Raw genomic sequence first — 17,349 nt, 5'->3', positions numbered from 1 at the left:
GTCACAGCTCGTCCTTGGACCGAATTTGATTTTGAAAATTTTACGAGGTATGACGTCACACCTGGCTCCTGTACCAAATTTGATTTTGATTTTTTTTTCAGGTGTGACGTCACAGCCAGAAAATTATTTCGATTAAATTTGGTCCTGAAAGCCTCTTCTAGAGCCAACATGAAATCCACGTTTGGACTAAAGACTAAGTGTGACGTCACACATGGCCCCTGATCCAAATTAGATTTTGAAATTTTTCCGGTTGTGACGTCACACCTGGTTCTTGAAACAAATTTCAATTTGAAAATTTTACAAGGTATGACGTCACACCAGGATTTTGGTCCAAATTTGGTGTTCATGTTGGATCTAACAGTGGCTTTCGGAACCAAATTTAATCGTAATAATTTTCTGGCTGTGACGTCACACCTGAAAAAAAAATCAAAATCAAATTTGGTACAGGAGCCAGGTGTGACGTCATACCTCGTAAAATTTTCAAAATCAAATTCGGTCCAAGGACGAGCTGTGACGTCACACCTGAGTAATTTTTTAAATTAAATTTGGTCTGGAAAGCCGCTGTTAGAGCCAACGTGAAAACCAAATTTGGACCAAAATCCAGGTGTGACGTCAGACCTTGTAAAATTTTCAAATTGAAATTTGGTCCAAGGGCCAGGTGTGACGTCACAACCGAAATTTTTTCAAAATAAAATTTAGATCAAAGCCCACGTGTGACGTCACACCTGGCCTTTAGTTTAAATTTGGTCTTTACGCTGGCTCTAAAAGTGGCTTTCAGGACCAAAAAATAATCTAATAAAATTTCCAGGTGTGACGTCACACCGGAACCTTAGCCCAAATTTGAATTTGAAAATATTCCAAGGTATGACGACACACGCCAAGTATGACGTCACAGAAGGTCTTCTGTCCAAAATTGGATTTCAAAGTGGCGCTAACAGTGGCTATCAGATCAAATTTCATTTTAAAAATGTAACAAGGTTGGTTCTGGATAAGTATCTAAATAAATACCTTATATGAATCTTTTATGAATAGATTTTGGCTAGATATTTCCATCGTAATTATCTTTTTTTAAACCACAAAAAGTATGAGAAACTTAATTATCATCATAACCATTGTATGGAGGGCACTCTTCCGAATGAGGTTTATTTAAATGAAGTGATCACAGTTGAATGAAATCTCCGATGGGACTATTGTTCATCTCGTATTATTGAAGCTGAATGACGTACTTTTACTGACGCTCTTAATAAATGGTGTGGAAAATAGAACTTTATTGTGTTGTTGTTAAACTCACGTTTGAACGGAGATTTATTTGTGATATTTTGCACATGATTAATACTTATGAAGTATAAGAGATATATAACTTTAACAGTGGCAGACGCTGGTAACAACAACAGCTGCTGTATGATTGGGTCAGCTCGTCCGGTGCATTACCACGACCACACAGATGACAGGCCTGAAATGGAAGTAATTCTGCACTTCGAGTGTTGATTGGGTGTTCCGGAAGCCTAATTTTAATCCTCTTTTCTTTCCCACACATTTCTTATAAGGAGAGTATAGAAAGGGGAAGTGGATTTGATATAGGAGGGGGAAATATTCTCTTTCTGTGTGTTTTATCCTCCGTCCATTAAAGGTAAGCAACGCATCTGCAATCGTATATGTCCATAGGCAGTGGTCGCTCCTTTGTCACCTTACAATATAAAAAAAAACTGTAATTACCGTAAGTTTGCAATTGATTTCTTATTCTACTCTCGGAAGTATAATTATATTAGGAAGTAACACAAAGAAAAGATCTCTGCAACTAAATAGTTGAACACGTCTAACTACTACATAAATACAAATAATTCTATTCTAATTGTTATTTAGTGTTGTACGTTTTTGTGTTAAATGTGATCTACCTACTAGTACCAAAGTGATTCAGCGAAATTTTGAACTGAGTGCATTTTAAGTCGAGGGCGATGTTGAATGAGGTATGAAATTATAATGACATCCCTACGCCAGCCTGGGGCGGGAGAAATTTAGTAATATTCGAAATATCCGATTTACAGTTCACGGTACCGCACAAATATTTCGAGTCGAGTTGAAGTTCATGGAATTATTCGAAACCTCAAATGTTTTATGTTGTACGCAAATGCTTAATTGAGCGAAATTGCAAAATTGTTTTCGAAATTATTGTATTCAATAATTTATGTCTTGCATTAGTGTTTTTCTTGAAACTAAAAAGGTTTAGCTTTAATATTTTAATTGCAATATTAATTTAAAAAAAAATATTATTCATAATCATAATTGTTGAATAAAAGAATAAGCCTTTCCTCTTCTCGAATGTCGTGAAAGTGAACCAAAATATAAAATGTGGAATTTCGTACATGCAATAAAGACAATACTTTAATGAAAAATATTTAATGTAATTTTTCACCAAACTCATCGAGTTTGTCGATACTTATTCAGCCGTAGCGGGTTTGCAATATGTGTTCCAACCTTTCACGGGACAGTTTTTTTTTGTCATTTCACTAAAAGCATTTTTACCGTTTCGACACATGAATATTGTTGCAATGTAGACAAAAACAGTTTTAAAACGGGAAAGCTTACAATGCAAATGTCTGTTAAATACGTCAAATGTTTTTTTTTAATAAAGGATGTTCAAATAATGTAACTTAAAATGCCGGAAAGCCTAAATTATATTTGGTTTTCCTTAGCTTGTTGAAAGTACACTTAATTCTCCAATTTTATTCTTATCTGTTAATTTTAAATGAGAAAGAAACGTACGCAAACTTCCTCGAGGTCAACGAAGCTCGTAGTTTAAATTTTTAATGGTGCATTTTTAATGAACACACTTTGATAAAAATCTGTTTCTACCCACTTTGTCTTTTTTCCGATCCTTTAGTATTTGTAATTTGTCTGTATCATTATGGTGTCATTCGGCGTTTATACTTCCCTAAAGAAGTGTAATTGTGCACAGCCAGGTATTTACGAAAAAATATGAAATATAATATTTTCTCTCTCCTTTCTTTTTCTATAAACTTGGATCGCAACTTGTTATAAAGCAGGCTGTGTTATGTCATATACTCAGAGTTCACAGTTGAAGTTAGTAAGTACTTTTCCATGTCAAGCCTACTTAAATATGCATCTCGCATACGGAAGTATAAAGTTTTGTGCTCATACTTGCTGCATTTACGGCCGTCATTACGCCGCGCCTAAAAGTTCTTTGTTAAACGTTAAATTAAACGTAGGTAGCTCACGGAAAATCTTTCCTCTAAGATTCTAAAGTTATAATGATATACCACTATTACTCTTATTGTAATAAAGCTTTTAAATAAAATAAACGACGATTGTCGATGATGGTAAAGACTTATACTATATCTATAAGAGTAATAATAGTTTTTGTATACTACTTAAAAGATAATCATAAACAAAAGAGACGTGGCATCTAACTAATCACCCAAAATCAACTATTTTATCTCACGATAAAATCTGATTAAACGGGTTTTCTATTTTTAAATAGAACAACTTTTTTGTTCGTTAGTAAATGTAATTAAAAAATGTAAATTTAGAGGTACGATAAGGTGTCTAAACAATCTGGGACAGACATTTTTGAAAGTTATTGATGACGTGGAAACTGACAAATGGCCACAAATCACGAAATATGTTACTTAAAAGTAAAAAATCTCTGCGTAGTTAGTATTCCATATTTTAAATTAAGCTTTAAAGGTATTGTGCTAAAGTTATTTGTTTTATTATGACCTTCCTACATCAACATTACGTAAGTATTTAAATAAAAGGATAACACTAAAAAAAAAACTTTTATTGACGTATTAGCTATCGCCCGCTACTTCGTCTGCGTGAACTTAAAAACGAAGTTCTACATGTGTGCCAAATTTATTCAAACCCCGTTGAGGTGTTCCGGTGATACGAAAAACAAACGTCTATCCATCCATTCATGTAAACATTCGCATTTATAATATTAGTGAGACGAAGGAATTGCAATGAAATGTTTTTGATTCTCATGCTCATACACAGTTACGAACGAACGAGTTTTCTTTGAGTAAAAACATGGAGATATTTCCAGTGAAATGTAGTACACAATTTTGTTCTCTGATTTTAACAATTTATCGGTATTTGAAGTACACACGCCGTTTCCGCTTCGGTTAAGACCGCTCGAGTTTAAAGAAAATAGTTCAGATATTGTTCAGGAGCATATTCTAATGATATTAATATAACGATCTACAAGAAATTAAAAATTGTTACTTAAAAAAATTGAGAGATAAAGAAATATTGTTGCAGTTTTACATAAATTTAATAACTAACCGACTTCAAACAGAAGGAGGTTCTCAATTGAGACGAATTCGTCCGTATGTTTTTTTTTACTTTGGTATACATGAACGCCGTGTTCAGTTCAGTACTAAATATATTTCTACATAACGCTTCGATACACAGGTGCATTAAATATTAAAATATTTATATACAAGAGTCATTAATTAAACTGTGAATGTCACACAAGCAACGCAACAATGCATTAAAGGTCAGCTGTCGTGTTGTTCTTTTGAATGATAGCTCGTTTCGTATTTCGTTGAAACATCTATGAAATGTACAACAGAAATAAAACAAATTTTTAAATAACTAAAGTTAATAATACATGAGTCATAAAAAATATCGTAATATAATATATTTTTAATAATAGTCGTTGCAAACAGCAGATGCCATTTGCAACAAGTTATGTAATTATTATTTGTGTTTATTTAATATTATAATAGCAAGGTATATTGATATTTTGAACACCATACGATGATAAATCACAAAGCTAGATATAAGTCAACTTAATAAATGGCACTTCGGATCATTTCAAAAACTAGGAGCTAACCTAAATGTACGATTTTGAACTTAAACAATCGGTTTACTCGGTTCTTGACATTGATCGATGTAAGGAGATTCTACATAGAAAGTAGAATAGTATTGAGACCAATCCAAATATCAACGATCTTTTATTATCGTTCTTAGTATGTGTACTTAACTATTATGTTTTCGTCGTGACTTGTGATTTAAACTCCTTACAATACTTAATTTTATTTTTAAACTTAAACAAAATGTTATTGGTACCTGACAATACTTGGGTCAATCCTTAAATTGTGTACACAAGGTACTACGGACTAGGGCAAACCTGAAAAAGTGTGCTAAAAGCAATTCAAATAAAATATTATCTACCATTGATTATTACCTTATAACTCTGTTTTTCGTAAACATAATCAACTATATCCCTAAGAAATTTATTATCAGCTTATGAAATAACGCTAAAAATACCTCAAAGATAACGAAAATTCTTTTAAACCTAGCTTAGATTAACATCAACGTCTCGTCGGTGGAGCGGAGCTACTAAAGGGATTTTAGAGTAATTTAATATACATTTTTGACGTGATTTCATTCGGCAGGCGTCTAAAATACTTAACATTCAATAGAACGGTGAGAAAATTGTAAGAAGGCTTAAAAGTTTTTGAATAAATCACGTTCTAATTATGCTAATAGGATGTTTGGGAATGAATAACTATTCATGGAGAGGAATAGAAAGGAGGACGTCTGGAGAGTTGCCAATAGTTTTTAACTGGATCGACGAAAATGCAACATTGTTTGCTTCCTTACGGGATAGATCATTGTTTATCTCTATAAAAATTTATGTTACAGTAACTGCAATTATTATTGCATAAGTTAAATGTTTATTACATAGTAACTATTTGTTGAGATATTTTTATATTCATACTATTATAACAGGAATACGGTCGCCCGCGACTCCGTCCTCGCGGATTAAAATTAAACTTAGTGAGTAGCCTATGTGTTCTTAAAGACTGTGTTCTACATCTATGCCAAATACCAGCGGGATCCGTTTAGCAGTTCCTGAGATACCTTCAAACATCCATCCATCTATCCATTCCAGCATTGGCATTTATAATATTAGTCAAATCTAAGAGATAGAACTCTGAAAAATTATTCATTTATTCTGCACATAGAACTATATATTTTACTAAAGTATTTCGTCTAAGTTTGCACAAACAGTTAACGTCATGAACTTTATCATAGTATGCGTAAATCGTAAGGAAGATGGCGATACGAGCCGGGATGATCCCGCAAATGAGTTCTCTCTACATGTGAATGTCGCAAACGACATTAGTAATACAGTCTGCGAACGAAGATAGCGTATAATCATGATCGCAACTTACTTTATGGTAGATATAAATTTATTACTTATTTATATGCAAATTATTGTTCAAAGTTACGAATATACTTATATATAAGCGATAAGCGGTGGTGACTTTTCTTTCGAAAAGCTGATTACGATCGAGACGTTTAGTAATTAAAGCGAGGAAATGCGTTTTCCAAACGATTTTTTCATACATATATCACTGTATTTCGCTACCTTCCTTATGAGTCAAAATACCTAACAAGCAAGTTTAACTCCTTTTAAGCTATGTATACTATTCAAATTTGTAACATAAGCGATGCAATAAATATAAAGCTTTTATTCCTATTTATAACCTAAATGATATGGCTTCGGCGTAGAATTAATCTTAATGAGGTTAACTTAATAAACAGAAAAGATTATCGCCTCTTATCTAACTGTTCACGGCTTTAATATTTGACTGTAATTTATTGCAAAATTATCACCTAAAATGCATTTGATTTATTGAACCTGTTTAAGTAATGGTTGCGGTGAACGTGAGGAGAACCTCGCGACCTAGCTTATACACCGAGTTTGATTTATTAGCTCAGGACTCTTGTTGTTTACCTTACTAACTATATTTCAGTTAAGGTTAATTTTATGTCCTACCATCATATTGCAATACTTATACAAAAGTATACAATGTTTTGTTTAATTCTATAATTATTGTGGTATCGTGGTTTAAACAATTATGATACTATGAAGTAGTTTGTAATTATTATGTTACCAACTTGGTATATTAATATTTAAGTCTATTTTAATCATAAAATTAAGTGATCAATTAAATTTTGTGATGACGCAATTTTCGGGACAACAAAATTTCAATTTAGCCCGGGACTAGAATATGGAATTTGTCATTAGGCAGTACTGCGGGCTCAGACAAAATCGGTGTCATTTATTGAGCGCCGCGCATTCAATTGCCGTAAAATGTAATGGACACAACCACAACTGTATACATCAACCCCTATAGTAATATCGCGATCAATTTAAGCTTTTAACAAAATAAAACTATAGGTGAGTCATATTGCCCTAATCGTCTTACCAAACGATCCTGGGAGACCGTAACATGGTGCCGTACTTTACAAAGGCTAGAGATGGCCTTCTATCTTTTCAGGATCGTGCAGAAACCCAGTGTTAAGTTTTTCGTTGCGTTCTTTTAGAGATCCTGGAATCCTCTCCAAACGAACTTGAAGGTGGCACAGGGGGGATTTTATTGAACCATGTCTCCCCACCCCCCAAAAGGAAGGTAAAAATATATATAAAAACTTTTAGAATCAGACCAATGTGATATTTGACTTTGTAACGTTAAAGCCGGCTGAAGCTAAAGTTATTGTGTAATAAAATTCAAAGTTGAAGCAGTATCCAATTAATGCAAAAACTCGGAGGTGAAAAGGTATTTACTTTAACACGACCAAAATGTCTGCATTCAGACAAAATTCAATTCATTCGCGTGCGCCATTTTACTTTGAATTCAAAGGGAATAAAGTTTAATTGAAAGGTGAAAGAAAAACTTGCTTTTTGTTAGTTCGATATTAAAAAGATTTCTACATTTTTACTGGTAAATTCTTTAGAAATATTTCTATAAATAAAATAATTATTTCTATTGATGAAAAGCGCAGATGTTAATATCTTGACTGGACCGTACCGAAAATTACACTTCCGGGTTCGATCCCTGGTATACAATGTGTTTTTAGATAATAAAATTATTTTAAACTCAAAAACCTTTAATAATACAAAAATACGTGAACGACTTTATAAAAGGCCATTATTAAAACATCGACCATAGAAATACGCATAAAGACATAATTATTGAAATATTAAATCCATAAAATTGTATCATAACGGCAGACTGAAAATACTTTTAAATGTAACACCAAAGCCAATTTAATGGTTCAGTAAAACCCTCTACATTTCATAATGAATATTATGCAAAACGCTCGTTTCACTTTCATATATGTTAAGTGACATGACATTAAACCCAGCTTTACCTTACCGGGGTGGCAACACTTACATAATGTAATGTGTTTATTTCATTACATTTTTTTCATATTAAATAAGAAAAGAATTTACAAAAGAGACATAAGTTATTCTTCTTTATATCCTAAATATACAGTTATAATTACGGGTAAAGTAATTTATTAAATTAATATTAAGCATCCCTGATTTAGAACTACATCAAATTACTTCGGTGTGAAGGAAGTCAACGTCATTTGAACTGACAAAATACATTTATAGTAGGCATTGTGACCTCAGGGGACACCGTGGTGATCAACGACGCCCCTGGACATCCGCAACACCTGAGGCACTGCAGATATATTCACGGTCTTTAATGAAATGGTATGTTCGCTTCTTGAACGACGCTATAGATAAAACAAAGATTAACAACGTAAAATAACATTGTCCAAAACTGTGAGAATTTCTTTCCAGGACAGAACCTCCTTCTGTTTTCATTACGTTCTATTTTAATCTTATGTCCCTCTTTTCTTTTTATTTCGTATAGAGAGGGTTTTCCCTCTCTATACGAACTCTCTATACGAATTTACAATTTTGCAACTGGTTGAATATTTCTATTTTAAAACAAAAATAAAAAAAATAATAGTAGAAACGTAGTAAAAAATTGTTAACAAACCGGACGGAAACACATATGACACGAATGAAATCCTATCAGTCAGATATTTTTGTGGCTCACTGAACTCGCTCGTGTAAAGCTGCACGTTTCCAATTACAAGAAGATTAAGCGAAAATGAAAAAATATATTTTTTTGTAATAATATCATGATTTTATTTCTTGCAATGAAAAATAACTCATTATTACAGTAAGTATATTTAGCATACCGATAAAATCGTTATCGTAGAGCAACTAGCTCCTTTATACTTTCTTTCAACTATATATTTCTTATAACATATTTTAACGGCAAGATCCTCAATTTACTGAAGAGCACGTGGTAAATTGGGTGTTAAAATTGCAATTTATTATGTGAGCTATCATATTGATGTTCTCTAAGAGCTCTATTTCCAGTATTTATTAGAAAAATGAAGAAATGTGATAAGAACGTTTTGAACAAATACCTTCACTCTACGTTTAAATTCCAATATCGGTTCGAAGCTGCTTACTTTAGTAAATAATTTAATTTAGATCAGTGCTATTTTTGTATCCGATACGCTGTTCCTTTTTCTAATTTCTAGTTGTCCTAACTTGGTGATCTTTAGATGAGGCCTGAGCCCAGCAGTGGGCGTCATATCTTCAGAGATAGAGTTGTCCTATACACATACTAAATAAACCTTGTACTAATGCCTTGGTAGAGTGGGCCAAATTAGCATAAGTGGTGAGTGTAAAGTTTGCGGGAAGTTTGTTCTGCAACTAACTGTGGTTAAACTGCGCAGCTGCAAGATTTCACTATCTTGATACTTCACTCTCACAACTATGATCAAATTAGTAGATGGTTCACCGTTCCAAAGTAAATTACGTTCCCACTTATTCAATTATATCAAAGATATTACAACGAATGTAAGAGATTATACGAAGATTCAACACAAACTTCGTATCTAATAACACTTTTAATATCAAACTTTTCTTATCCATTGAAAAGCATTGTATCTGCTGCAACGTAATATCTTTGGATGAATATTTAAAAGTAATTGCTTTCCTCCACAGAGGTATGCGGGATTCTTTCGTAGTTATGTTACTGGTAAATAAATGAAAAAGAAAAAAAAACACGCTGGGTGTGATTTTATTGAAACACCAAACTGTATAAAATATAAATAGTTTTTTTTATACTTATTTTCTAGTATTACTAATGCGAATGTTTAGGCGGACGGACATTGTTGTGGTGGAAGGTGACTCCAGACTGTTGCACGGATCTTACTAAAATTTGGTATAGATGTAGAACATAGTCCGGAAGAACATATAGGCTACTAATAAAGTTATTTTTTATTTCTAGCAAGGAGCAGCTTGTATAACTTTTTATAGTACAATTTTCTACACTAAAAATATTTGTATAGTAAGCTGCGTAAAGTCGAAATAATCTGTAGTTTTACCTTTAATATGATCTTAGTAAAACCTTATGTCGGCTACTCTACTAATGTCTAGAGGTTGTAAATTCTAGCATAATCTGAAATAATAACATCTCTACATCTATGTCAATAATTTAATAAGATCATATGATGTGGGTCATACTTTTTAACTTTTTTTTTGTACAAAAGCCCGTAATGACGTATTACCAGTAGGTGGTCGTTTCATGGCTCGCTGGCAATAAAATTATTCAGTTTCTACATAATGATTGCACTCTAATTCCATTATTTCATATTCATGAATTCTAAATCTAGCATACTGTTTTAAATAAAACGTTTGAAATGTAATTAAACTTTTAATTTTATTTTACAAGAGCTCCATTAAAATATGAATAACTTATTTAAATGATAAATGTTATAATATATGTATTGTTTTATATAAAATGATAACAATATCTAATTACAATATTTCGAGTAATTTGAATTTTTATTTCTTTTGCGCTTTCTTTATAGTTTAATACTATTATATCTAATAGCAACAATATCTGAGAACTGCGACTTATTTGGTAACTGAGCCTGTTGTTTATAATTATTATTGATTTTTATCCTTTTATGGTATCGAGGGAAATCCTCAAAAGAAGCACTGCCTTCTGGGGAACTTCTTATCTAGGGTTTGACCTACTAAAGCCTCCTTGGTTGGCAACCTCGAGTGCTACGGAAGCGAGTTCTAGGATCACCAAGGAAAGCTCTGAAACACTTTATTTTATCATAGCCTACTTCTATTAACTAAAAAGAGCGTTACAAAAGACATTTTAGCTTTTGGTCATCTACGTTATAAAAGAGACAACGTAATCTCGATTACATATAAAGTTACACAAGGGTCAATCCCTAGGTACTGGCGAACCGGGGAGCAATAAATCGTGGGCTAGTTGTTCCAATTTCGCACACGTGTGTCACCCTGACGTGTCAACTAGTAACACTTCATTTACTTAAGCTAAGACACATTATAAAGTGTAACTGAACCCTGAAAGAGTTATTTTCACGTATTTTACGTAAAAAAATTAAAATACTATTGCAAAAAGTATTTATTGCTGTTAATATTAAGATGTATTTAAAGGATACGCTTCTGACATGAGGCGACGGCAGTTTTTAAAAACAAATAAAATGCAGACGCTCTATGCTGTTGGATAAAAGATAAGTTACATTGATTTAACTATTCTGCCTCTCATCAGATTACTATATTCATTTGTTAGTGTGTCTCTTCATTACGAATGTTCCGTAATAAAAAAAATCATAATTTTCACTTCCATTTAATATAAGTTCAACATAAATATGGTGTTTCGAAAATGTTATGACACGTTATATGCATAAATTTCATTTCTCTCGGAAAGCGCTGACAGTATAATAATAATTATTAATGCTACAAATGTAGAGAAAATTCTTTCAAGAAAATTTTCTAATATTTTCTGGATATTTATTTAAATAACCAAATATATTCTTAAATAGAATTTCTGAAATCGTGGATCTGATCCGAAAAGAAGGCTCTTCAAAAAATACCACACTTTTAGAATGTAATTATTGATGTCATTTTCTAATTAAAGCTCTACCTCTGACCTAATTAGAATCGAATAGTCGTAAAATCTTATTAGTGGTTCGATTTTAACCAATTTAATTTAACATTCCAATAATTTTAATCGAACTACAGAAGGCACCGAGAACATTAAATTGATATTTAAATTAATGCGATTAATTGTAATTAATTGTATTATTCTAGTTTAGTGTTCAGTGTTTTCAGTGATGTTCAATTTAATTCACTGAAAACTCTTATCAATTTACAATAATACATAGTATGGATCAATGTATAAAGCAAAGGCTATTAGGCACGAGGTGGGATCATTATAATTACCCGTGAAGAAGTTACTACAAAACGCCGTTGTTTGCTTGTTGATTGTTGCGAAATGTCAAGTGTGGGCGGCTTCGAACCGTACAAATTGTACAGTATTACCAGGTTTGTAAAATTAAATTGATCACTTTCTATTTATGTATTATAAAATCTGTGAATAGATTAAAAAAGTTTTATCTCGATAGTAATAGTATTACACTCTTTCATTTTTTCAAATCCAATCAAGCCATAGTGTACAGAGCTGGGCTAAAATATAAATTCTCTTGGGTATCAGATAGTCATGCGACTGCGCTCAGCCAATTCGTTGCACTGTTTATTGGAAAGTCTCCGAGATTTGATTAAATTCATGGGAATTGCAGGTAACCTTCTTTAAAAGTTTTTTTTAATTCATGTAACTAAATTTCTATTCCTTCATACAAATACATACGTTATCTTTATTAATGTACTGTAAAGGCAATAAAACTAAACAAAACTAAATGTAAACATGAGAACTAACAAGTATTACCTAAAAGACTTTATGATATATATATAATTCCGCGAGTGGCAAGTTTGTTCTAGTGCTGAGAGGAACTAAATGGGGCAAGGATAGATATAACTTAGGTCACAGTCGGCACTCCAGTAGGGCTGCAGTAATTGACTTGGGGAAAAGAAACTACAAACTTGAGAAAACTATATATCAGAAGTTTCTATTTATTCCTTCGTCTCCAATACTTAATGCTTGGAACTTTTATTAATAACATTTATTCTATAATACTTTTATTATATAACTGAATTAACCAAGAGAAAAATAAGAAAATTTTATGCCCGTATGACCTGTATTTTCTATTATCAATAACCATGTTTTTTTTTTATTTTCTGACTGATTAACCACTGTTTGCCTTGAAGAGGTATTCAGTTTAAAAAAATAGACGGCCGTTCCATCCTTTTTGTAGAAGCAGTTCCGGTCATTTTCGAACCCCTAAAACTTCTATGTGGATAGAAGTTTTAGGGGGTCGAAAATGACCGGAACTAGAAACCTGGATCGCACTTAAAAATCTTATTTAATGTGATACGTATTACTATTGCTATTTAGGGTAGCTATTTACATAATAACAGTGACAGAAGCTTGGATTAAGGGACCGATACAAAAGGTAATTATTCTAGAAACCGCGCGCATCTTGTCTTTGCAGCCTTCACCGCTGGTTTTTTGAGTCATGGGATTCCGCAGCCGTTGGTGCTCTTATTTGGATTCTACATGGTATTATAATTTTACATAAAATAATAATAATGAATGAATATGTGACAGAAGATCCCTTAATTAGGAAACGAATTAACCGACTTGGTATTAAGATGGGTCTCACGACTTTTACGCTAGAAAAATCAAAAGCATTGCTTACACGAATTCAAACACAATTGTAAACTATTTAGATGTTAATGATACAGCGTGAACTAGTTTTAATTAAAAGATAACAGTCGAGAGATCAAAGGTAACTAAAGTTTGTACTTTCGACGTCTCTGTCTTCTATTTAGATTGTTCACTCTTGATTAATTTTATTCCGAACAAAGCAGTTATTTGGATACCACTTCCAGTTGTTCAGTTGTTCTTCGTTTAGTTTATAGTTAATTTATAAATTAAATAAGACCAAAACCAACTGATAGCAGTTTCATAAAAATTTGTCCAATATTTAATAACAGATATTTGAAAGCACCAAAATCGATATATCTTTTTTTAATTACATTTTCAATACGTTGAAAACTTGCAAAATGCACGCTTCGTAATTTCAACGGACTGTACACAAAGACGATGTGTAGCGGAAATTCTCTCAAAGGCCGGAAAATGTTCGGAGTCAAAACAAGCACTGACAGCTACACTCGGCTGCCTGTACACTAAAGCAAAAGTGTACATGCTTCATTACCGTATTCTTTCCGGACTTGAATATAGTAAAACAACTTTAATATATTTGAACTTACAACTCATTCATTATAATTTGAAAGATTTTTCATAACTACTGAAGGAATAACATACACGTCAACATTTAAAACGTTAAAAGACATAAAAGTCTCGATATTTCGTGTTCAGCACTTCAATTGCGTATCCACGGACGGACTTACACGAGAAAACATTTTCATCTCTGATTTCTCTTTTTCTTTCTTTTCTAAAACTTTATCTCAGCAGTGTACAGTAGCAGTTACATTGATTTGATGTATACTCGATAAAGCGTTCTTAAATAGAATTCCCAATGCAAATGAAATACAATATACGAGCACAATATCAATACAGTGACGTAGAAATGTTGATTGTTTAGAGAAGAGATTCATTAGACAACACTTTAGCGCTATAGAGATTTCTGGCATGATGCCAGACGACGGCAATGCTTGCCAATCGATGCAATGCTTTTCTTTAACAAATGAATACCACAGACCAATAGACTCGACGCAACGTTGGAGAATAAACATAAATAAATAGTCGATAAAACGTAAATTTTAATTTTATTTTATCTTTAATAAATCTCAACGTTATTTTTTTTATAATTATAAGTTAACAATTTGTTACTGCTAATGTCATTTTTATTTAAATAAATTAAATATTAATTAAAAACAAAGTTATTTTTATCGCTAACTTCGGTCAAAAGTTACGCAACAGAATACATAGACCGTCTAAATTACACTGTACCAAAAGGGGCCTTAACAGATAACCAATAGTCTGCAAGTGAAAGTTACGGATTATTAGATAATGTAATATTAAAATTGTACGCAATAATGAGATCGAGAGACGTGTAATTATTATGAAGGTTCAAGAAAAAGATATTGAATGTTTTGCTCCGGGGACTGTCGTTAATCAAAGATATTAAATCCTGCTCATTAAAAGCTCGGCTTTACGGGTCACTAACAATAAATTTATTTACATCACTGCCAGCCACTCGCTGTGTGCCATTATACAAAATGTTTTATAATATGTCTATTTTTAACTTAATTTTGTATTAACTCATACTTATTTATATTTTTATAAACGGGAAGGTTTTTGTGTAAACTCAAATATTATTGAGCATTATTTTTTTATTTCTTTTGTTATGATATATATTAAATATAGGCTGATACATTCTATCATTGCGTAAGTCATTAGTTTTGTGATGGGAAAAGCAAGTTTGTATCATCAGTGGAAACGTACGCTGTTCGTGTCAAAAATGTATTTTGTTGTCTCTTTATTTTTATTGTAAAAACATGTTTACACAGTTACGATCCATGTAAACAAAGTAAAATGATTTTTTATTTTTCGCTCATTTTACTTTAGTCGATAATTCAATATTGAAAGTGACCGGAGGCGGAGGGTCGAGTCCCGAGCTAATAAATTAAGTTTGAATTTAACCCGGCATATCGTGCTCTCGACACGTTCCATCATTTACCGTGGCCACTGCACACCGCTCGTAATCGATATGGCCTGTAATAGTTACAATGCAAATCTATAAATTAAATTTACGGAACTATATAAAAATATAAATAGCTCAAAATGAAGTTTCATTTTATATTTTAATTGAAAAAGAACATTAACTGAAGTCTGCAAGAAAGAATGCTTAGTCTGAAATGTTAACGAGAGTTTTTGTCGAGTCGACAACAGCTTTACTGCATCTTATACAAGATCTGTGGAAATTGAATCCAGTTTCGCTTCTAGTAGTAGTTAATTAGTCGCAGTCACAATTGGTAGGTATATCTTTCAGAGTGTCAATAGCCTAATGGTTAAGGGTACGGATTTCCGATCACGAGGTCGGGGGTTCGAATCCCGCCATTCGACCATTGTCGTAAACCATATCCTAGCACAAGCCTAGAGCTTAGTTGGAATGGTAAAAGAAATATTAGTAAATTTACTAAAAATCTGCTAATATTTAAAAAAAAAAATATCTTTATACTTAACAACGGAAAGTTGCAATCGTGGTCAGAATTAGTAGTGATAATGTCATTCCATTGTTTTGTTTATAGTCACACGTACTACCAGGAATTAAATTAAAACACTAAATAAGTAGCCTATGTGTTCTTCCAGACCATGTTTTACGTCTATGGCAAATTTAAGCGAGATCCGTTGAGCCGTTCTGGAGATACCTTTAAACTAACACCCATCCATTTATAATATTAGTAAGCAGTAGGAAGTCACTGTCCGACAATTTCATTTCTTGTCTACGGATTTTAGAAAATTTCTGTCTTTAGAAACATATCTGCGTTTTGGAACTTTATGATTACAGCCTTATAAAGTTAAAATTATTTAGATGAGTTTCTTAACTTTCCTTTATTTTTACCGTTGAAAATTTTACTTTCTTTGTTATTTTTTTTATGTAGAGATTAAAACATTATTGTGTGCTCATCAAAGTAATTTGTTCGAATAGAGTTGATACATGTAAAGCTAACAGCAGAAAACGTAAGTGATGTTCTAAACGAGTTTTCTAAATATCAAGGTAAACTTCGTTTGCTGCTGCCCTAATTTATATTCCAGTCACGACTCCGCAAAAACGTTTAAACTTCTATCGTTCCTGAAATAGCCTCCTTAATAAATTCGTTCATCTATTCACAATTTGTATATTATTTTCTACATATTTTTTCATAGTCTACTGACATCTTTGGAGGAAATTGTTGGGGATAACAATAGTTAGTTAAATTATGAAACATATTTACTTGCTATAAGAAGTTGTTCCATAATTCATGTTTTATCAAGGTAGAAGAGTGTTTTGGGAATCAATTAAATCTATTTACTTGAAGCGAGAGAAACTTGGGATACTATCTGGAGATTAGCCAGTTATCTTCAACAATTACAAGAAAATTATTTTATTACTGAAATACAATAGATGACAATTTTGCAATGTTCTTTTTTTAAATATAACTTATTTTAGCACAAAAATTGTATTTTCACCTCAAAAGGAAACAGTTGCTTCGTGTGAATTTTTGGATGTAAACTCATGACAATCAGTTTCATGAAAAGCAATTTCTTTCCGTTGAGACATTCATTGGAAATACTTCATATTTTTACAAATATGTAAAAATAGGAATTCGCCCCCGGGTGGACTCGAACCACCAACCTTTCGGTTAACAGCCGAACGCGCTAGCCGATTGCGCCACGGAGGCTATGACTGTCCAACGGGAACCAACAATCAAGATTTCCTAAGTAATTTAAAATGTACTAAATAAATAGTCACATACATAAATTTTAAGCTTCTTGATCGATATAAAACTGAATTTCGCCCCCGGGTGGGCTCGAACCACCAACCTTT

At 32.4% G+C, this 17,349-nt stretch overlaps 1 non-coding gene across 1 annotated transcript; it reads right to left on the bottom strand.

Moving 5' to 3' along the window:
• Nucleotides 1–17,129: 17,129 nt before the first annotated feature.
• Nucleotides 17,130–17,203, bottom strand: TRNAN-GUU (transfer RNA asparagine (anticodon GUU)). Its single transcript has one exon. It is a non-coding gene; the product is annotated as a tRNA-Asn (tRNA).
• Between the last annotated feature and the right edge of the window lie 146 nt (nt 17,204–17,349).

This window comes from Papilio xuthus, unplaced genomic scaffold (genome assembly GCF_000836235.2).
Source record: "Papilio xuthus unplaced genomic scaffold, Pxut_1.1 DF827680.1, whole genome shotgun sequence".
Classification (NCBI taxonomy): Eukaryota; Metazoa; Arthropoda; class Insecta; order Lepidoptera; family Papilionidae; genus Papilio; species Papilio xuthus.
The sequence above is the reverse complement of the archived record's forward strand: the minus strand, read 5'-3'. Positions and strand labels throughout refer to the sequence as shown.